The sequence below is a fragment of the Bos indicus genome, chromosome X, assembly GCF_029378745.1.
Source record: "Bos indicus isolate NIAB-ARS_2022 breed Sahiwal x Tharparkar chromosome X, NIAB-ARS_B.indTharparkar_mat_pri_1.0, whole genome shotgun sequence".
NCBI classification, from domain to species: Eukaryota; Metazoa; Chordata; class Mammalia; order Artiodactyla; family Bovidae; genus Bos; species Bos indicus.
In genome coordinates, this window is record NC_091789.1 from 17435643 (window position 1) to 17459711 (window position 24069).

The window sequence follows — 24069 nt, forward strand, 5'->3', positions numbered from 1 at the left end:
GGCCATCCCCGAGGTGTCCTCAGTGTGAGGTATCCTGAGAAGTCAGACCTGGGGGCTTACAACGAGTGGAGTGAGGTGGATGCTGGGAGGTTTCTCGTGAAGGCAAGGCTGAGATAGGACAGTGGGCAAGTTCAGCATTCAGTGTGCGAAGGGCAGGGAAACACCCCTTCCCTTGGTCTGAGGGAAGAGGCTCGATCTGAGGGCAGGTGGATGATAGCTGGCTTTGTTCACAGATGTGTCATCCTGTGGAATAAAGAAAGTGTGTAGCATGTACTTAGTATGATGCCGGGCACATAGTAGGCCCTCGAGCAAGCAGGAGATGAGGGCTGTCAGTGGCCCTGCCAACTGTGCTGCAGGTCGAGGCAGGCTTGGGTTGGGGGCTGGAAATAGGGAGGCAATGCAGAAGAGTGGTATGAGGGAGAAGACAGACAGAAAGGACTTGGGGGAACCAAGCCAGGGACAGCCAACAGGATAGGGGAGAAAGGTAGAGAAAGAGTAGTGATTAGGAGGCTGGCAGGGAGCAAGTTCTCCCTGGTATACTTGGTCATTTCATTGATTCATTCATGCATTTAGCGAACAAGTATTTATTGAGCAACTACTGTGTCCTAAGCCCCGATCTAGGTGCTGGTGATTCAGCAGCAAATAAGAGAGGGACCCTTCTCCAACAGAATTTACAGACTCATGACAATAGGCGACAAAGGAGGTTTGGGGCTGGGCCTGGAGAGTCATAGTCCACAGCTTACCTACCCAACCTGTGGAACCCACCAAATGGGAGCCCAGAAGTTGTTCATCTCAGTCCTTCTCAGTGGTGATCTGCCCTGAATAGTGGGGCCAGTCCCACCCCAAGCTCCTTGACAGAGCTGGTTCTACCTGGAGGCACAGGAGACCCCTCACACTGAGGGCTATTTCTGGGGGGAAAGTCTGTTTCCTGCCCCTGTCTCCTGTGGCCAGAAATGCCTTCCACAGAGAAGAAAGCCTAACTTTTCCCATCTCAAGATCCAAATACACTAGGGAAAGTAAAAGCTAAACTAACTAAATGATGAATGCTAATCACTAGGGGGAATCAAGCAGGGGAAAGGGAAGGGGAGTGTTGGGGGAAGGACCCTCAATTTACACAGGGGAGTCAGGGAGTCATTTCAATAAGATTCCATTTCAGTGGAAAACTGAAGGAGGAGAGGAGGTGAGCCACGTAGATCTCAGGTGGGAGAGAGAATTCCAGAAAGATGGAACAGTCTGAGCAAAGACTCTAAAGTAAGATTGTACCTGGCATTTTCTTTTTATTAGTGAATCTTTTTTAAAATTTATTTTTATTTATTTATTTTGCTGTACCAGGTCTGAGTTGTGGCATGTGGGATCTAGTTCCCTGACCATGGATTGAAACTGGGCCCCCTTCATTGGGAGCACAGAGTCTTAGCCACTGGACCACCAGGGAAGTCCTTGTGCCCAGTATTTCTGAGAAACAATCTACAAGTTGTGGCTGGAGCAGAATGTGTGAGAGGGGAGCAGTATACGCTGGCATGATGGGAAGCCAGATCACATAGGGCCTTAGACTTTGGCTTTGACTCGGGATAAAATGAAGAACTGTGGCAAAGTGTTGAGCAGGAATGACATGGTTTGATCTGCAGTTGAAATAGTTCAGTCTGGATGCTGTGTTTTATGTTTCCTTTTATCTTTTTAAAGAAAACTGAAGTATAGTTGATTTACAATGTTGTGTTTCAGGTGTACAGTAAAGTGATTCAGTTTTATATATATTTATTTTTTCAGGTTATTTTCCATTATAGGTTACTATACGATATTGACTAGTTCTCTGTGCTACACAGTACATTAAATCCTTATTGTTTATAGGTAGTAGTGTGTATCTGTTAATCCCATACCCCTAATTTATGCATCCCTCTTACCCTTTGGTAACCATAAGTTTGTTTTCTATATCTGGGAGTCTATTTATGTTTTACAAATAAGTTCATTCGTATCACTTTTTTAGATCCCACATATAAATGAAATCATATGATATGTTTCTCTGACTTCACTAAGTATGATAATCTCTAGGTCCATCTATGTTGCTGCAAATGGCAATTTTCATTCCTTTTTAATGGCTGAGTAATATTCCATTGAATACCTATATATCTATATCTACATCTATCTATACCACACCTTCTTTCATATTGGGTTATAGCCAATTAACAAGATCGTGATAGTTTCAGGTGAACAGAGAAGGGACTCAGCCATACATATACATGTATCCATTCTCCCCCAAACCCCCTTCCCATCCAGGCTGCCACATAACATTGAGCAGAGTTCCCTGTGCTCTATATACAGTAGTGTGATGTATCACATCTTCTTAAGCCAGTTGTCTATTGGTGGGTAGTTGGGTTGCTTCCATGTCTTGGCTATTGTAAATAGTGCTTCACTGAACATTGGGGTGCATGGATCTTTTCAGATTAGAGTTTTCATCTTTTCTGGTTATATGCCCAGGAGGGAGATTGCTCAGTCACGTGGTTTCTCTAGATTTTTAAGGAGCCTGCATACTGTTTTCCATAGTGACTGCAGCAATTTACATTCCCACCAACAGTGTAGGAGTGTTCCCTTTTCTGCACACCCTCTCCAGCATTTATTATTTGTAAACTGTTTGATTCTTGGCTGCTACGTTTAGATGAGAGTGTGGGAGAATAAAGGTAGAAGCAATGGAGGGGGCTTATTGACATAGTCCTGGGGTAGAGATGATGGCAGCTCAGGCCAGGATGGTAGAGGTGGAGGAGATGAGAAGTGGTCAGATTCCAGATAGAGTTTGAAAGTGTTGAAAATGTTAGTTACACAGTCACGTCCAACTCTTTGTGACCCCATGGACTAAAGCCCGCCAGACTCCTCTGTTCATGGGATTCTCCAGGCAAGAATATTGGAGTGGGCTGCCATTCCCTTCTCCGTAGAGTTTGAAGGTAGAGCCAATAGCATTTACTGATGGATTGGATTGAGGGCTTAAGAGAAAAGGAGGAATCAAAAATGATGCCCAGGACTTGGGTTTATGCAATTGGAGGAACAGAGTTGCATTAGAGAGATTGAGAAGGTTGTGAGTGGGTTTGAGGAAGGAAGTAGACACAGGTCAAATGTTGGGGTTTTGGCATGTTGAATTTGAGAAACTTCTCTGGTATCTAAGTGGAAAGGTAGAGTAGACAGTGGAATAGATGGACTTGGAATTGATGGAATGGGCCTGAGTTGACCTTTAATTGGCAAAGGGTAGGGGTCTGGGCAGCTACATGGAGGCAGGGCCCCAGCTAGCTCCTTCACTCCGTTCTCAGGTCTGGAGCTGGATCAGGTATAGGATGCATCTTTGGACAAAGCTGAGATTCTCCCTTCCTTTGCTGTTTCCTTGGCTTGTATTGGTTTGTCTTCTTCAGGTCCTAGGCTCCCTGTACTACTTTGGCTGCTCAGAGTTCCACACCTCTTGGCCCCTCTCACTGTCTTTTTCCTATAGCTCTGGGAAAGAAGGAGCAGGCTAGACTCCAAAGTTGGGTGGAGGGTAGGTTGGTTGCAGTCAGCCTGGAGTTCCCTTGGGGTCACTGGCTATTGGCATCAATTTCAGAAATAACTTATAGGAATAAAGTGCTGGGAATACTGCAGTTAGTATGTTCTTTGAACCCAGAAGTACAATTAACATCATCTTTGGAGGTTACATTTCTCATGTTTGCAGAAGGGATTTTTTTCCTTGTGATGGTGTAGTAACACGTACAAGTAAAATAGCGCATAAATACTAGAGTCTTTCTTGGACATGTGCCTGGGTCTTCTTTTCTGATTCTCTATTTTCTATCTTGGTGCTGTCAGGTCCCTGGAGGGTACTACCTGTTCCCATCTGCTCCTGATGCAGAGGGTCACTTAGGTTTTCCAAACCCAGAAACCCTCAGATAACTTCTGTAATTGCTTAGCAACCCCACTTGGTACCAGTGGGCTGAGAGCTACTGTTTCCCCGGTGTGTGGCAATATCACAGATGTTCTTGGCATGTGGCTAAGCAGCCAATCACAGACAAAATCAAATTTGGGTGCCCTGGTGCACATGGAGAGGCTGTAGTTATTAACCAGAATGAACCCTCTTCTTTCCTTGATAACTAACACTATTCCTTAACCTTGCTTTTATGGACTGCACATTGTGTACATGGATATACTGGCAGGAAGCATGGAATTATTTATTTTCTCATCACGTTCTTCTGACATAATTGCATAGAAACCTTATGGCGCTTTGGAGATCTTCTGTTTATGAGTCACAGAAATTAACTTTCTTTTCATAAGAGGTCTTTATAAAAAGGAAAAATAGAGCCAAATGCCTGTTCTTTGAACTTAAGTTGCCTTTCTTGACTCGCTGAAACCTGAATCTGGATGTCTGTTAGTCTTAGCCTTGCTTTAGCTTTGAATTTCAATTATTCAGCCTCAGCACCCAAGAGAATGCCTGAAACAAATGTCCCAACCTGGATCTCACCCATTACTGAACTCAATCATTTTTCTCCCCTGTCCCTGTTGCCTAGGTAGTCCCGAAGGGACTATGGGGAATCCACAGAACTCTGTAATGAAATAGCCACCTAGGGTTTTATAAAAATGTTTGGAGACCCTAGGTATGGAGGAAATTACAGTGTCTCCTGATGCTATAGGTTAATCAACTGAAAAATAATATTAAATTGAAAATAAGTATAAGGAAGCCCAACAAAGTTGTTTTTTCCATAATGATTATATAATTCAATTCTATTTCTGAAATACCAAACCTCAGATGCTTTCAGCTACTTTTTTGGGGGGCGCCTAGCTTCATAGGAATCCTAAGCATGGGATGAATTTGTCTATTGGGTAAACCATTGCTGTTGCCAATGAATATTTTGTCACCATGTTTAGCTCCAAAAGTAACTGGGGGTAAAATGTGTTCTTGGGATGTTTATTATCACTTTATAATTCCTGAAACAACCTTTAAGAGAACTGTTTTCTATTTAAAAGGACTGAGCTTACAGCTTGGTCTCATTGCCATTAAGAGAAAGAAGGTTCTGGGAATTCCTTGGCAGTCCAGTGGTTAGGACTCTGTGCTTCCTCTGCAGGGGGCCTGGGTTCAATCCCTGGTCAAGGACTAGCTTCTCTCAGAGCTAGGACCATAGGCAACTGCTGATCATTGAATGGGTTGGGAAAGATCAGACTTTCAGTTGAATTGGAGCTGGGCTGCTGGAGCAGTGGGGTGAACTAGAGTTCAAAATGCCCAGGACAGCATGTACAGTGGAGCAAAGCCCAGAGAGCCCGGGTCAGGGTCCACACCAGTCTGGTGCTGAGGGTAAGCCGTGAGAAAAAGCAGAGGGGTATATTGGAACCCTTCCCAACATGAAAAGGAGGAGGAAATGGAAAGTAGTTCTTGGGGACCACAAGGTAGGGACGACAAGAGAGAAAGTCAGGAATTCATTCAGGCAAGCATTTGACTCAGCAAGCATAAGACTCAAATTAGGAGACCTAGGGATTTCCTGGTGGTCGAGTGGTTGGGACTTGGTACTTTGACTGCTGAGAGCCTGGGGTTTGATCCCTGGTCGGGAAACTAAGATCCTTCAAGCTGCATGTCATGGCCAAAAAAAAGAAAAGAAAACCTAGAGAATGTACAACAAATATCAATTTTGACCAAAAGTGCCTTATATCCATTGGTACTGCAAAAACTGGTCCCAGGATATGCACAGCCCCAAATAGACAGGTGTGAGCTGCTAAGTGGTGGAGTCTGACTGATGGTAAAGCTAAGGGATCTGGGAGAGGAGCACATGGACTCTGATTCACTTGGTCTGATGAGCCCAATGGAAAGGTGCACGTTTTATCCGAGATAGAGATGAAAATGAATATAGAAACTCTTGTTTGTCCAGGCCGCCTTAGACTATGGGATAGTCCAGGACCTGAGTGGTAAATAGGTGCCAACCTTGTTCACAAAATGCCTACTGGCAAAGGTGCCGGCTCGTCCAGCACATAGACTCAATGCATGGTTAGAGCATATGGCTGAGTCCCACCCAATCTCAGATCTGGATCTCTAACCCCTGGACTTCTGACTGTCCCGGGGTCCTGAGAGGTTCAAATTCCTCTTTGTGTGGCCACAGGGATTTGTTGTACTCTGCAGTTCCACTGTCTTACTGTATTCCTGAGAATGCTTTCTTGTGCCCCTCCTAAGATCAGTTAAGAGCAGGAACCTCCCCCTCCTGCCCCCACCATGATCACTGCCAGCTCTCGGCCAGCTTTTACTGGTCTGGTCTCACAAGTCATGTTTGGGCATCCTGGTAGCTTTAACTTTTAAGTTTTGCAGTGCCATTCTGTCAAAAGGACTGAGGGCAAGGTCCCCAAACACCAGACTGGGTGCCCTTGAAAGACCCCATGCATATTGGTGCTTGAAGCATTTCCTCCTGACTGACGGTCTTCAGGTGTCCCACACAAGCCAGGAGGCTTCTGTTCTCTCCTCCTGCAAATGGAGTTCTTGTTTTCCTGATAATTAGGGTCACTTTCCTCTCCTTTCTTTGTTTGGAAATCCTTATTTCAATTGATCCAAGGACTTGCTTCTTAGCCCCCCAAATCATTTTTACTATTATATTCACTATATATGGGTTAAAGATAGTACTTCTTTTTACTGTATTTAATTGCAATTCAAAGTAACATAGACTGCCATTTTAGCCATTTTAAGTGTACAATTCAATAGCATTAATCACATTTACAGGGTTATACAGCTATCATTTTAAAAATATTTCATCACCCCAAACAGAAACTCTGTACCCATTAAGCAATAACTCCCCATCCCCCACTCCCTCCAGTCCCTGGTAACCTCTAATCTGTCTCTATGAATTGATGTATTCTAGATATTTCATATAAGCAGAACCATATAAGCTTTTTATGTCTGGTTATATAATTTATAATGTTTTCAAAGTTCATCTAAAGTTGCAGCTATGTTTTAGAACCTCATTGCTTTATAAAACTGAACAATGTTCCATTGTATGGATTTTCTTTATTCATTCACCTGCTGATGGACAGTTGGGTTGTTTCCACCTTTGGGCTATGGCGAACAATGCTGTTATGAATGTGGGTGTACAAATATATGTTTGAGTTCCTGTTTTCAATTCTTCAGGGGTATATACCTGGCAGTGGAATTGTTGGATCATATGGCAATACTACTTTAGAGGAACCAGCAAACTATTTTCCACAGAGGCTCCATCTTTTTATAGTCCCACCAGCAATCTATGAGGGTTTCAGTTTCTCTACATCTGTGCCAACACTTATTATTTTCCATTTTAAAAATTGTAGCCATCCTGCTGGGTATGATGTGGTATCTTCTGTGGTTTTGAATTGCATTTCCCTGATGACTATTGATGAGCATCTTTTCATGTACTTATAACCCATTTATATGTCTTCCTTGGAGAAATGTCTATTCTAGTCCTTTGCTCATTTCAATTAGGATGTTTGTCTTTTTGTTGTTGAGTATTAGTTTTAATATCCTTCAGGATATCAAACTCTCATCAAATATATGATCTACAAATGTTTTCTCCCATATGTGAGTTATTTTTTTCCCACACTTTTTTTCCCCCTAAATGTCTATTTCGTTTTTTACATCTTCTTTTTCTTCACTGAAACTTTCTATTTTTCCATTTATGTCAAGAGTTCCAGATTTCTTATTGGAGCACCTTTTTTTTTTTTTTTTGCCATGCCACATGACTTGCTGGATCTCAGTTCCATGACCAGTGCTTGAACCTGAGCCACGACAGTAAAAAATCTAGAATCCTAGCCACTAGGTCACCAGGGAACTTCCAGAATTCTTTAAAATTAGCTTGGGGATAGATGCCAAGTCTAGTTTTGTTTTTTAAGCCTATAGCATCCGGAATTCTCAGGTGGTCTCCCACTGAAGTACCAACCAGGCCCAACCCTACTTAGCTTTGTAGATCAGATGAAATTCAGTGACTTCAGGGTGGTATGGCTGTAGTTTTTACACTCTCTTGATAGAGTGTTGATGCCAAAAATACTTGAAAAGATGCTTGACATCAAGAGTCATTAGGAAAATACACATTAAAACCACAGTGAGATCATACTTCACGCTCACTCGCTCAGTCATGTCTGACTCTTTGTGACCCCATGAACTGCAGCCCGCCAGGCTTCTCTGTCCATGGGGATTCTCCAGGCAAGAATACTGGGGTGGGTTGCCATGCCCTCCTCCAGGGAGTCTTCCCAACCCAAGAATCAAACCCAGGCCTCCTGCATTGCAGGCAGATTCTTTACCAACTGAGCTACCAGGGAAGCCCCTCACTAGGATGGTAATGATCAAAAAGACAAATGCAAGTGCTGGTGAGAACTGTGACTAAATCAGAACTCTTATATATTGCTAGTGCAATGGGAAAATGGTGCCATCAATTCGTAAATACAGAAATTCCTCAAAAGATTACACATAAAGTTACTGTTATGGCATAACAATTCCAACCCTAGGTATATATGCAGAAGAACTGAATACACAGATCCACAGATCCATACAGACATTGTATAGGAATGTCATAGCAGCATTATTAGCAACAACCCAAAGGAGGGACTAATCCAACTGTCCATTGAGGAAAGAATTACAAAGTATGGAATATCCATACAATAGAGTATTATTTGGTCAACAAAAGGGATGAATTCCTGATACATGTTCCTCATTTATGAACTTGGAAACACTATACTATGTGAGAGAAGCCATTTGCCAGACACATATTTTGTGATTCCATTTGTCTGAAATGAACAGAATAGGCCAACATATCTAGAGCTTAGGATGATGGGGAAAAGGGAATGATGGCTAATGGATACAGGTTTGTTTAATTTTGTGGTGATAAACATGAAAATTATTATAGTGATGATTGTACAACACAGTGAATGCACAGAAAACCACTAAATGATAGTTGTTTTTTAAATTTTTGGCCACACCCCATGGCATGTGGGATCTTAGTTCCCAGACCAGGGATCGAACCCATGCCATCTGCAGTGGAAGTATGTAGTCTTAACGACTGGACCACCAGGGAAGTCCCTAAATGATATACTTTAAATGGCTGAATTGCATGATATGCAGATTATATCACAGTAAAGCTGTTTAAAAAATGAAAAGAAAGAATATGCTAGGGACCATATGTGATCCATATTTCCTGTTGTTAACTAGCTAGTCCTTCCCAGGAAAAGTTTGCTGACTCCAACTTGGGCCCAGCACTCTCAGCTTACCTCTAAGGAGGTTAGGACCTGCTCATGCTTTGCCCTGCATCTGCAGCAGATGCTCTAACCCATCCCTTGTTAACACACAGCAGCAGCCCGAAGGGAGCAATCTGCTGCCTAGAGGATTTTGAGATGAAATCCCAAAGCCCTATTGCTCAAGGTTTCCCAATCTTAAGTAATAAACTCTTAGGGAGACTCCAGGGCAATGAGAAACCTCCTCTTCCCATCAGATGGCCCCAGGGCCTCCTCCTAGCCCTGTGCCCCTTGGGATTTCAGAACACAGCTCCTTCTCTGCACTGAAACTGACTTCTGACACCCTGCAACATTTACAAATTGCTTCAGGACAAGAAATCCTTAGAAGGTACATTAAGTAAGACTTTGTATCCCTTATCATAAAACACTTAAAGTAAAATTTAAACATGGATTTGAAACAGAGATTGTAGGGTGTTTCATCTTGCTTCTTCAGGATTAAAGTGCGTATGAGCCTCTTGCCATGAAAATAGCCCCGTGGTAATGCTTTGCTTTGCTCGAAGGAATGTTGGTGAGAGGTCTTTGTGCCTGCCTCTTCGTTTCTGGTCTTTTGTTGGGTACTTTGGGGATACTGCTCCCACAAATGAAACTGTGATCTCTTTCTTGGAAGCAGGAGTATATGCTTCAAAAAATACAATGTGCTATAACGTGCGGGTGACGTGACTGTCTTCACCAGGGGTGCATCCTTCCTTCACGGCACCCTTTCTCCACAGACAGGGTCAGGGGCCTGGGAAGCAGAGCCAGGCCTGGAGGGCCCGGTGTCTGTGGAGCCCCTCCAACTTTGTGTCTCACACATGTCCCGGCCTCTACCCTGGTTTGTTGTGGGCATCTAGGTTGTCCTTGTTCTCCAACCCCCTTTTTTGTTCCCCTTTGTAGCAACTCCAGTCCATTCTTTGTAGCAGGCTCCACCTTGGCCTCCAGGACTGGATCCAGGGTCTGGGCCTGGGTCCCTGATTCTTGGCGGAGAACTCCCAAGGCAAGTGCTCACCACCTCCTCTTGCTGGTGCTGAGTTTCCAAAAACGAAGCCCAAAAGTGTGGCCCAAGCTCTCCAAAACAGGAAATTTGCTCTTGACCCTTAATTCTAACAATGTGTGTGTTAGTTGCTCAGTCATGTCTGACTCTTTGCTACCCCATGGACTGTAGCCCGCCAGGCTCCTCTGTCCATGGAATTCTCCAGGCAAGAGTACTGGAGTGGGTTGCCATTTCCTTCTCCAGGGGATCTTCCCGACCCAGGGATCAAACCCTGGTCTGCCTGCATTGCAGGTGGATTCTTTACCATCTGAGCCACCAGGGAAGCCTCAATCTAATAGGATGCTGACTCTATTAGTCCCTTCTCTCTTTTTCTCAGGAAGTTTTTGTTGGAAAATTATTCACCGCCTCGTTGGAGTAGTTTTGATAGGTTTGGTTTTTCATTTTGTTGTTTTCAAGACAAAGGACATGCTTGACTCAAATCCATCCTACACAACGAGAGGCCAAGAGATGTAGGTCTAGGTAGGGCTGAGAAAACCTGTTCTCCTGGGGCTCTGCCTGGCACTTGGGCAACCTTGAAGATCACAGCAAGCTGTTTGAAGCACCCTGAACCCCAGTAGAAAGCCTCAGATGCCAGACTCAAAATGTTCATTTCCCAGTGTTCAGTCAAGTTGCCCAGCCCATTTCTGAGGCCAGGAAACCCAGAGACAGTGGAGCTATTTGTTCGGAGATTCTTCAGTGAAGTTGATGAGCCACTCTCTTTCCAGGAGTGCTTGAAAATGCCAAGAAACTTCATGGATCGTTTCACTGCGCTTGATTCCCTCCCGGGTCATGGTTGGCTTTCGTCCCAGGCCTCCTCTGGTAGCCAACTCCCTCATTCCAGCAATCATTTCTTTGCAGGAGTTTGCTTCTAACCTTTCAGCGTGTGTCCCAAATATTTAGGGATGGACTCAATCCAGTAGAATGATTTCTTTCCTTGAACTCATTGAAATGACTTAGGATAAATGAAAGCTGTAAGCTGAATAAACATTGCCGGTGTCTCGGCCCAGTCCCTGCTGGCTAGAGCCTCCCCAGTTGAGCAGTTCCTGGGGCCCCTTCCGCTCTCTCACCTTCCTTGCCGATCCAAGGGCACCTGGGATGGAATGATCCAGGCCCACGTGTAGGGCTTCTTTGTAAGGTGCCAGTCAACGCTGCTCCTGCAGCAGTCAAGCCTGGAGGATTCTATATGTGTCTGTTTGTTTCCTTCAAGTTTATTATGGGGCGTGACACCTGTCATTGATTATCTGACCATGTAGCCTGGCTTGGCTGTCTGAGGAGGGAAAGAGTTGGCTTCCCTGTGGATGGGAGCAGGACCCAGGGCTGGCACGGGGCAGGGCTACATCAGGCTCCCTGGCTCTGTTTACTGCTTGCTATTTTGAGACTTTCTTTGCATGGAAATGTCGCATGGCTCCAATGCTCGAAAGAAGTGTGAGCTGAGAGCCACATGAGGGAAACATTTTGGATGTGTTGACACATTCTGTTTATCTTCCAAAACTCTCTTCGGTGGTGTCTGCTGCCCAGGCAAACTGAGGAAAAATGGAGGTCTGTGGAGATTAGATTACCTGACTCTTCAAGGCCAAAAAAAAAAAAAAGAAAAGGAAAGACAGGATAAACAGAGAGAAAAAAACCACTCAGTCCCATTTTTCGTCACAGTCCATGGGAACATGTGTATTTAGAGACCTAAATTGGGTCTCTGCTTTCATTCTCCTCAGTGCTCAATGTGTGTGTGTGGAAATTGTCCCAGAAGCCCTTACTACTTAGGGGTTATTACAATGGAGTCTCTGGGAAGGCTATGAGAAGAGGCCCTTTTTGCCTATATGATGGTATTATGATTTTGAAGAGAGATCCATTTTCTTCCCAGAGCCCTGACTGCTTGTAAAAAGGGAAACACACACCCAGGATTTGCAAAGAATGTCTTCCAGTGCTGGAGGAAGGACAGGGAGCCACAGTCAAGAAGCAAATGGCCCACAGTGCCCACGCCCACTCCCCGGAAACTGAGAAAGTGTATTAAGCACAGGAAGGAGCCATTGAGGCCAGCTTTTCCATCTTTGGAGGATTTACTTTAATCACATCTTTCAGCCCTCTCTCCATCCCCAACGCTTCCTGACCTCTCCTTGAACAGACCTAGGTGTCTCTCTCTGGAGCCGGCGCTGTTCTCACGCGGGCTCTGTTGCCCGGCCTCTGATAAGCTGTTCCATATGCCTGGGCCCTTTGTTCTCGCAGTGCTAGGTTTTACAGCTTCCCAGTAACTTGGAGTTTTCTTAGTTTGGCAATGGGCTCTTTGGGGATTTGCACCTCCGGCTAATGTACGAATTATTTTCCCAGTTGCATCATGTCCGTTCCTAATTTTGCAAACATCATAAAAGGACCCACCAGAGGGGTACAGGAAGGAATATAGAGTCTTGATTCCCCAGGCAAACCTTTCAAGCACCATCTCGGACAACCTACTCAGAAAGGGAAAAGCAAAACAGAAAACCCAAGACTTTTGTCCTCATACATTAAAGAGACACAGAAATGCCCCACCACAGCTACGAATGTTTAGGACTCACCTGTAGTCTGCTCACCCAGTAGATAGGCCAGCTTCTAGAACTGAACGCGGTGAACAGGGAAAGCACATGACTCAGAGAAATAAGCTGCAGAAGCTTCAAGGGGGTGGGAAGTTACAAGGGAATATAGGTGGCTACCCTCGTTCGCTCATCAGAACAGGGGACTGCAGGCTTTGTCTCTCCAGCACTATTCGTTTGATGTTAGTGCCTTTAAATAACTTCAGTCTTGCTTTTTGAAGCAACCAGTGCTACAAATATACAGAGGGCCTAATAGTTGTTTTCACATCTATGCTGGCCTAATATACCTTGGAAATAGCATGGTACAAAGCAGTGGTTTTACTGCTGTATATTAGATTCACCTGGGGAGCCTTTACAACCTACCCCTGCCTGGAGCCCACCTCCAGGAACTCCACTTTAATTGGCTGGGGTGGGGCCTGGGTGTTGGGAGGCTTGAGTGCTCCCCAGCTGATTCTAATGTGCAGCCATGGTTAAGAGCCACTGGCTTAAATGAAAGGACATGGTCTTTGGGATTAGTCAGAACTAGGTTCAAGTCATGCCTCTCCCCCTTAATAACAGTGGAGTCTCTCGAGCTTCAGTTTCCTTGTCTATAAACTTGGGAGAACAATCCTCCAGTTGTCAGAGGGAATGAGCTAAATGTATAGAAAGCCCTTCACAATGTCCAGTGCATGATATTCACTAAATAAATGTTACTCTGCTGAACACATGTATGCTATCTTTAAACCAGTAAGCTCTAATAGTTTGTAGAAATGATCCTTATTTAAGTTTTTTTTTTAATTAATAGGTTTTTATTTAGATGATTACAGTTATTATTTATTGGGAAAATAAATAAAAATAGATATGCTACAGGTCTTTTTGGACATTCTCTACGATGTGTCTTAAAAACCTTCTTGGGGCAAGAACCTGCAACTTTGGGCACCACTGGCCTCCATCACAGCCCTGACAAGAAGTTCTTCCAGAACAGTGGGTAGCTATTGTCCCACTCCCTGACTGCGGTTGCCCAGCAACCTTTGGGACCATACAAAGCTCCTTTGATTCTACACTTGTTCACTGTCTTCTCACATCCACGTCTTACACCTTCACCACTTTTTTGCCCTTCCTTATGCCATGTGTTTGCACTCCTTCTCCGTGAAACCTTAGGACCTTGCTGGTGGCCCCAAAATAGTTTTGAAACTTCCGGACCCTGCTGGTGGCCCCAAATAGTTTTGAAACGTTCAAAAATCCACTGATCTTACACAGGGTGGAAATAGGCGCTCGGTCATTGCTTGAACGTAGGAAGGTGGAACATGGCTGAGACTAGGTCCCAGAGTCTGGATCCGTGAGAGTCGGCCCTCTGGCCACAGGGCTAGCGCCCAGAGAAGGCACGTGACAGAAACCCTGATTCCCGGGTCCCACCACTAAGCAGCAGCTCCCGGGCGTCCTAGCTTGGATAAGGGCTAAGCATGCGTCCCACTGCCCCTAGAGGTCGCAGCGTGGTTGGGAAGGACTGGGATGCCTACCGGTGCGGGTCGCCCCGGCAGCGACCACAGAAGACTGGTATACGCGTCTCACTAGCCACACGAGATAGCACCCAGCACCGACCCACCACGACCCGGAAGGCAGCCAGACCGGCGCGCGCGCGCCCTTATTTAAGTTTTATATAGATGGAAATGGACTTCCCATGAGGTGCTACTGGTAAAAAAATAAATAAAACAAAAACCTGCCTGCTAATGCAGGAGATGTAAGAGACACTGGTTCAATCCCTGGGTTGGGAAGATCCCCTGGAGGAGGAAATGGCAACCCACTCCAGTACTCTTGCCTGGAGATTTCCATGGACAGAGGAGCCTGGCAGGCCATAGTCCATGGGGTTGCACACATAGATAAAAATATGTGAGGTAGGAAAAAACTAAGGTTGTGGAAGAATACTTCACTGAAGGTTTACCATTTAGACTTAAGTTTTCTGGCCTAGAAGAATTTGATGGCATCTTCCTCCAGGAATCAGACCTTAAAAAGTGGGACCCATGTGAAGTGCAGTACAGAGTTTATAAATATTTGGTTGTACTTTTTTCAGATGAAGGAGACAGTTTGACAAGAGATCATATAAAAAAGATCTTGGGGGGGTCTGAGCTAACCACAGATTAAAGAAGGGCAAACAGTGCCATGTGAGTGCTGAGAGATGCAGCACGCTCTCATAACATCCAGAGGAAGGAGCAGAGTAAGTCCCCTTCAGAGGATGTACCCACTTCTGGGCACCACAGGGCCTTCAGTGAATCCACAGGAGGGCGATGAAGTTATTGAGTGGAAGGAGTGTCACGTGGAGGGTGGTTGAAGGAACCAGGGATGTGCAGAGGTTCCACTGACTGTCTTCAAATCCTTATCAAGTGGAAGGGTTTGGCTGCTTCGTGTAGTACCAGGGGGCAGGACTAAAATCCCTGGGTGGTAATTCTGAGCACTTTTAGCTTATCATTGGATGCTGGCTCCAGGGAGATCACACTGGTCATTCTGAGAGACTGTGATTCTAGAAGGTTACTATATATATGTATTTTTTAGTGTTCTATTTGTTTATTTTTTTGCCCTTCCATGAGGCTTGTGTGATCTTAGTTCCCTGACCAGGGATTGAACCTGGGCCCTTGGCAGTGAAAGAGCCGAGTCCTAACCTCTCTTGGATGGCTGGGGAATTCCCACATCCTAATTTCTTTTATTTTTTTAGTGATAAGAATAAATAATACTTACATTTTTAAATTTTATTGAAGTATAGTTGATTTAAAGCTCAACACTCAGAAAACGAAGATCATGGCATCCAGTCCCACCACTTCATGGGAAATAGATGGGGAAACAGTGGAAACAGGGTCAGACTTTATTTTTCTGGGCTCCAAATCACTACAGATGGTGACTGCAGCCATGAAACTAAAAGACGCTTACTTCTTGGAAGGAAAGTTATGACCAACCTTGATAGCATATTCAAAAGCAGAGACATTACTTTGCCAACAAAGGTTTGTCTAGTCAAGGCTATGGTTTTTCCTGTGGTCATGTATGGATGTGAGAGTTGGACTGTGAAGAAGGCTGAGCGCCGAAGAATTGATGCTTTTGAACTGTGGTGTTGGAGAAGACTCTTGAGAGTCCCTTGGACTGCAAGGAGATCCAACCAGTCCATTCTGAAGATCAGCCCTGGGATTTCTTTGGAAGGAATGATGCTAAAGCTGAAACTCCAGTACTTTGGCCACCTCATGTGAAGAGTTAATTCATTAGAAAAGACTCTGATGCTGGGAGGGATGGGGGGCAGGAGGAGAAGGGGACAACAGAGGATGAGATGGCTGGATGGCATCACCGACTCGATGGACATGAGTTTGAGTGAACTCTGAGAGTTGGTGATGGACAGGGAGGCCTGGCGTGCTGTGATTCATGGGGTCGCAAAGAGTCGGACACGACTGAGTGACTGATCTGATCTGATCTGATAGTTGATTTACAATGTTGCATTAATTTCTGCTGTACAGCAAAGATTCAGTTATACATAGATTTTTTTCCCTATTCTTTTCCATTATGGTTTATCACAGGATGTCGAATACTGTTCCCTGTCCTATAGAGTAGGACCTTGTTATTTATTCATCCTGTATATAGTAGTTTGCTAATCCCAAACTCCCAATCCTTCCCTCCCCCACCCCCAATACCCATTGCTAACCATAAGTCTGCTCTCTGTGAATGTTTGTCTTTCACAGATATGTTCCTTTTTGTTATATTTTAGATTCCACATATAAGTGAAATCATATGGTATTTGTCTTTCTCTTTCTGACTTACTTCACTCAGTATGATAATTTCTAGGTCCGTCCATGTTGCTGCAATGGCATTATTTCATTCTTTGTTATGGCTGAGTAGTATTCCATTGTATTGTGTATATAATTATATATACATTAGAAGTGTTAGAAGGTTCCTGTGTTTAAAATATTCCTCTTTCATATGACTCATCCACGACCTAGTGTGGATGAGTGGTCCACACTAGGTCCACAGTGACCTAGCTGTCACTGACCAGCTGTATGATCCTAGATAAGTCACTTAATCTCTCTGGGCTTTAGCAGTTTGGCTGGTATGAAAGGACTGTGGCAACAATATTTATTGAGCAGCTACTATGTATTAGTCGCTGTACTCAGCTGTTTCTGCCGCCTAGGACATTACTGATTCACAGCATTTCCTCTTTGTCATGTTCACCACAGCCTCCCCAGATCATCGCACTCTAAGCCTAGGTGACAGAATGGAACTAAAGGATCACCCATAGGGTTTTTAAACCAGAACACTAGAAGACTGAGGAAACTTGCCTGTGTGGTTTGATGAGGCTAACTGGGAATTAAATCCAGACTTATCCCTGAAGAGGATAAATGCTCCATAGAAGAGGGTTTTTAAGAAACTCCATCATAAGCTGCTTTTCTATATAAGATTTGTGGATCAAAAGCATTTTCTACACATGCATATGGGTATATTATGTAGGCATATAGCAGACTTTGGGAACCTCTGGTTCCATGCCTAATTATATCCAGCCCTGGCAAAATTCAGTCAAAAGTTTGTAAATCTGTGGAGGGGGACAGGTTAGATTGAGTTTGCTAGTGAATTGCCAAGTACTCTGGGGCAACCATGAAGTACTATCTGGAGCAATCAGCCTTGAGGGGCCCTAACAGAAAGATAAACCTGGAGTTGGCCTGGATCTCTCTCAGTCTAGAGTTGGTGGAGTGGATTGAGTGAGTCTGGCCCAGAGTGAGCCAAGGATCAGCTTGCCCTGGGGGAGACTTAGTCCATCTTGCCTCCAATTTCCCAGGAACCTCTGACATTTTTTGATTTCCACCTCTGTGCTCAGAACTGGCAGTGGACACGTAGATGAGCTTTGAGGAGGAACAGACATCCAGCCTGTTTTGTTTCCTCCTTGTAGCTAAGGGAATCCATCCATGGGCCACTTAGGAGGACTGGGCCCATTGGCCTCAGTCAACCCAGTGGTTCCAGGAGCCCCTTCCAGGTACCTTGTGGACCTGGGATTTCCGGTTCTGATGATCTGTCAGTTGCCTGACTTGGTCTTATGAGATCTGAGGCTTTCTGTTTTCCTTCCTAGATTCAGATTCAACATGTAACTTCTTGATTGAGTGAACAATGTCTGGTCTCTCCCAGAAAGCCTGGTACCTAGGCTGCTATGCTCCTGATCTGGGAGTCTAGAGACTGGAGTCCTAGCCTCAGCTGAAGAATCAACTGGCAGCAAAACTTTGGCCAAATCACTTCCCCTTTCTGGGCCTCAGTTTTCCCCTCAATAAAATTAAGGAGTTGGCCTGGCTGATACTCTGGTTTTCTATTTCATTTTCTCTCCCGTTTTGTATCTTTCTGTCCCTTTTGTGTACTACACGGATTTGTCTTTCTACTTGCCATTTTTTTTTCTTTTTCTCAGCACTCCCCTCCCCCACCGCCAACCCCTGACTCTTCCTTTTATCATTGTTTTCAGTCGCCTTCTATCTTCCATGTCCCTCCCAACTGTCTTCTTTCTGTACTGCTATTCCCATTCTCCTACATGCCCTCTGTCTTTTTCTTAAATAGCCACCAGAAGGAATGAAGCATCTTTGGAAAATAGAATTCAGTGTTGAATTGAGTGCTATGGTCCATTCTCTCAATTATCTGCTGTGGGTTGCTTGAAGATAAAAACAGCCCCAGTACCTTACCCTTCCTTAAGAAGCAGTCACTGCAAACAGGAGTTGCCTTTGATAACTGTGTGTGACCTAAATCGACATTGGTTTTGTGGGTCAGTAGCCACCATGGAGGAGAGGTTCCCTGCCCTTGACTGTGGCATCTGACCCACTTGGTTAGCTCAGGCTATCAGCAGGGCATTGCTAAAGATAGCTGGACCAGGTGGGGGCCCCTTATTTGAAGCCTGGGACTTGACGAACCTGTGAGAAGAGAAGGGGTGCCTTGCTTGCTATATCAAGCACTGGCCTTACACATCTCAGCTTTCAGTTTTCATGAAGACAAGAGTCCTTCCATAATGCCCAGACATTCCTGAATCACTCAAACTTGGGGGGAAGGATACATAGACTTTCTGAAAAATACTTTCAGCTACTTTTTTAGAAGCTCCTCATCAAGAAACAACTGTTAGAACCAGACATGGAACAACAGACTGGTTCAAAACTGGGAAAGGAGTACGCCAAGGCTGTATATTGTCACCCTACTTATTTAACTTATATGCAGAGTACATCATGAGAAATGCCCGGCTGGATGACTCACAAGCTGGAATCAAGATTGCCAGGAGAAATATCAACGACCTCAGATATGCAGATGATACTACTCTAATGGTAGAAAGTAAAGAGGAGCTAAAGAGCCTCTTGATGAACGTGAAAGAGGAGAGAGAAAAAGATGGTTTAAAACTCAACAGTCAAAAACCTAAGATCATGGCATCTGTTCCCATCTCTTCATGGCAAATAGATGGGAAACAAGTGGAAACAGTGACAGATTTTATTTTCTTGGACTCCAAAATCACTGCAGATGGTGACTGCAGCCATGAAATTAAAGATGCTTGCTCCTTGGAAGAAAAGCTATGACCAACCTAGACAGCATATTAAAAAAGAGAGACATCACTTTGCTGACAAAGGTCCACAGAGTCAAAGCTCTGGTTTTTCCAGTAGTCATGTATGGATGTAAGAACTGGACTCTAAAGAAGGCTGAGTGCCAAAGAATTGATGTTTTTGAACTGTGGTACTGGAGAAGACTCTTGAGAGTCCCTTGGACAGTAAGGAGATCAAACCACTCAAACCTAAAGGAAATCAACCCTGAATATTCATTGGAAGGACTGATGCTGAAGCTGAAGCTCAAATATTTTGGCCACCTGATGCAAAGAGCCAACTCACAAGAAAAGATCCTGATGATGGGAAAGACTGAGGGCAGGAGAAGGGGCAACAGAGGACTAGGTGGTTGGATGGCATTACCAACTCAATGGACATGAGTTTGAGCAAGCTCCAGGAGATAGTGAAGGACAGGGAAGCCTGATGTGCTGCAGTCCATGGGGTCACAAAGAATTGGACATGACAGCAACTGAACAACAACAGTAGCAGCAGTAAGAACATTCTGGAAGTCAGTGGTTAGACTCGGGGCAGAGATCATATCCTGGATGAGCAGCACAGGGAGGGTGGGGACCAAGTGCTTCACAAAGTCCTGAGGGTCCCCAGATTGGAGATCTCCCCTCTGGAGACACTCCACATGGCTAGCCATTCTTTTCTGGCCCATCCCCACTTTCCCCTTGAGAGTCCAAAGGTCAACATTTACACAGCCTATTGAAACTATTGCAATTCTAGATTTACTGGAGTGGGAATGAAGCTCAACTCTGTATGCTTTCAAACTGATTACTCCCAGACCCTTTCTCTACTCCCAATCCCCAACCTCTGAGGTTTCCTGAAGCTGCAAGTTCCTTCTACCCTAAAGGAAATTGTGCACTCTTGAGCATTTAGAATTCCATTGTACTCCATAAGGCTCACTGGCTCTTTCCACTATGGTGTCTGCTACATTTACAAATGTCACCTTAGCATCCTTCAAAACCATATTAGCTCCTCAATCAGATGTCCTGAGAATACAGTCAACAGAGGAGTCTGCCAAAGGGAGCAAGATAACTCAAGTTTTCCGCTATGATGGGAGCTTGTGATACATAGGTATATACTCATCAAAATGAACCCATCAAGTGGCTCTTTTAAGCTTTGTGCATTTCCTGAGTGTAAATTTTACCTCAAAGAAAGAACAATAAACACAGTTTACACTCTAGTTAATGCTATGAATGCTAGGGGTTTAGGAGTAAAGTGTACTCATGTCTGCAGCTTATTATGAGGTGAATCCAAAAGATAAGATGGATTGAGGGGTGGGTAAATGGATAACATGTGATAGACAGCAAATACAGCAAAGTACTAACTGAAAATGAAGTTGTCACCTGGGTGGGTTTAAGACTTACATCGAGGCACTGTCTTGTCTTCTCCTCACTGCCATCTCACTCAGGCACTGGGTGATGAGTCCTCAAACCAAGATAGAGGACACTGGGTCCTCATCAGCCCTCACCCAGCTGGCAGGGCACCTCTTTGCTTCCCAGTGTTTGTCAATACCATTGGCCCAGTGCATCAGACACAAGTTGAGAGATGCTTGGGCAAGGTCAGGTACGTCTCCTCAGTCTTCTCCTGACCTGATAGCCAAATGTCAACCACAGAAGCAGCGTCTCCCCTGTACTCCCTCCTTGCCACCTGCCCGGCTTCAGTACTCCAACAACTAGAAGTGAAATGCACATGTTATTTACCAAATCCTGTTTTGTCATGCTTTTCCAGAAACATGCTTCACTCTGATTGTGCCAGAACTGATTGCAAGATGATGCTGGTGACAAAGTGACAGTATCGGCCTTAATTGTTTGTAAGCTTTTTTGGAGGAACTTTGACCTCTGTTTCTTGATGCCTTCTTCTCTCTGCTGCCCTTTTCCCCATGCCTATTCTGTGTCCCATCTCAAAGGCTCTGAGATCCTTAATAGCATCACTGAAAACAGCCACCAATGTCATAGTCTTGTTAGTCCTCTCTCACGACTGTGGTCACTGGACACCTGCCCCTCATTTCAGTGACGAGTATTCAACAACCAAGTATTGGGCACCTACTCTATGCCAGGCAGTAACTAGGTGTGGGGAGATGGGGTGATGCTGACATAAGCAGACATCAGCATCTACCCTTGAGTTGCACTTAGCCTAGCAGTTGAGCTACACAAAGAGGGAGTGAGAGGGAGTTTCCTGATGGCCCACTGGTTGGGACTCCATGCTTTCACTGCTGGGGCATGGGTTCAATCCCTGGCTGGGGAACTAAGATCCTGCAAGCTGCTTGGTATGGCCAAAAAATTAAAAAAAAATTTTTTTAAAGGACTGAGAGGTGAGACTGCAACAGTTTGTAGTAAAGGGACCATCTGCAACTAGTCTCCTTCCCAGACTTACCATCCATTAGATGTCAAGGCATCTACCACCATTAAGTGCTGACATCTTCCAGAACTGTCCCCGCCCCCTACCTCACAACTCTTCTCTGACCTTCAGACACTTAGTGTTTCCAGGTGCCCATTTGATATGCCCTCCTGGATGAATGGTCTATAGGTCCGTTAAACTCAGCACATCCTACATCAGACTCAATTCATTGCACTCTTTTGGTATCTTTATTTTTTGGCCATGCTGTATGGCATGCAGGTTCTTAGTTCCCTGACCAGGAATCAAACCCATTTCCCCTGCACTGGAAGCTTCAAATCTTAATCACTGGACCACCAGGTAGGTCCCCCTTCTCCTGCATCTCCAGTCTCACATTGGAGTCTCTTTTGAGACACAGCTCATGTTTCCTTGCATCCTGACCTCTCCAGGCAGGTTTACTGACTGCCTCCTGGGTGTTTCTATGGCCCTTGGTGCAAACCCGCAGCATGTACTGCAGTCTTGTGATGATTTCCTCACCTGGCCTCCCTAGCCATTCTGTGAGTTCCTTTAGGGCAGGACCTGTAGACTTTCTCATTTTTGTATCCTTGTGCCTAGCACTGTATAACATGTAATGGGAGCTGAGTGTGTGTCAGCTGAATGAGATGGAATCCAGTGACTGATTCAATAAAGCTTTGCGGAGGAGATTATGTTTATACTGAATCTTGGAGAATCCAAGTTGGTCAGTGGCTGAGGGAGTGGAGCAGGAAGGGAAGAAGGAAGGCCTGGCTCCTCCTAGACAGACAGAACCAGAACGTGTGCAAGGGGTCAAGCTGTCATCGAGTATGTTCTTGGCATGGCAGGTGGTTTGGGGCAGCTGCAAGGACAGTAAATGAGTCTGGAAGACTCAGGATGGGCCAAATCATGGCCATGAGTTTAGATTTTAGCCTGTTTATGCTGTCGAAGGATAATCACTGAAGAGTCTTTCAAACATGTGCAGCATAATCAGAGCGGTGCTTCTGGAGGGTTACCCTGTTGTCAGTGTATAGAATCAGTTTCAGGATTGGGGGCTCTGGAGATGGGGAGACCAGTGAGGAGACTTGCCATAGTCTAGGTGAGAGACAGCGTGGGCCCAGACCAGGGATGAAGGGGTCGCTAGCCTGGAGAGAAGTGATATTGAACCCAGAAATTGGGTCCTCACCTCTCATACCTGATCTAGGGGGTAGATTTCAGGCAAGGCAATTACTCATTTGAACTGGAAACATTTTCTGAATATGATCTCTTTGAGTATTTTATCACCTAGAGTGCTAGGTCAATAAATAATTCAAAGTTTTAAGTCTTTGTTGGGCTTCTGGTATATTTGGAAACATTTGCAAAACTGAATCTATAGGTTGTTATGCCTGATGAGAAATTTGGGATGAGGAGCCTAAGAAGACTGCAGGGTCTTGGGCCCGCGGCACTGAGTGGAGGAGGAGCGGGTCTGGAATGGTGGGGATGGGGTGAGTGCTGTCCGAGCAGAAGCCAAGTGTGTGAGGTGCTGTGAGACGTCCAAGTGAAGCCACTGGGAGAGCAGCTGGAGGTATGGGCCTGGGGCCTAGGAAAGAGGCTAGGCTCTAGAGGAAGGTCTGGAAGTTGTCAGTGTGGAGACAGAGGTGAAGCCATGGGCAGATGAAATCACCCAAACACAGTGGGTGGAGTGGGGAGGAAAAAGCACTTGGGATGGAACCCCAGGGAAGATCAGATTTAGAGGTGGACAGACAGAAGGGTAGGAGCCCATGAAGGAGACTAAGAAGGGGAGTAAGAAGCAGGGAGGAAGGGGAACAAGACAGTGGTAGGAGGAAAAAAAGAGAAAGGAAGAGGGGAGATTTGTGGAGAAATAAGCCTACTAATGGCCAAGAAGCACTGGAAAAGATGCTTAGTAGCATCAGTCACGAGGAAAATGTGACTCAAAATCACAGTGAAGTACCACTTTACATCCACAAGGATGGCCGCAGTTTTTAAAATAGGAAACTAACAAGTGTTGGTGAAGATAGGAAGGCATTGGAACCCTCAGGTATCACTTGGGATGTAAAATGGTGCAGCCATTATGGAATATAGTTCCCTGGTTCCTCAGTGAGTAAACATAGAATTACCATGGGACCTAGCAATCCCTCTTCTAGGAATACATCTGAGACAACTGAAAACAGGTATTCAAACAAAACCTTGGAAATGAATGTTCATGGCCGTAATGTTCACAGTTGAATAATGCCTTGGTTGGTTTATGTGAGTAAGTGGATGGGATGCCATTTGGTGGTGCAGAACAGATGGTGGGGAAAGCGAAAATAAATCCATCGATTCAACAGGTCAAGGGAAGACATCAGTGAGGAGA

The 24069-nt window shown here is 44.9% G+C and overlaps 1 pseudogene; it reads right to left on the reverse strand.

Annotated features, from left to right (window-relative positions):
• Nucleotides 1-7834: 7834 nt before the first annotated feature.
• LOC139181829 (5S ribosomal RNA) lies at nt 7835-7953 on the reverse strand (annotated as a pseudogene).
• Nucleotides 7954-24069: the final 16116 nt, after the last annotated feature.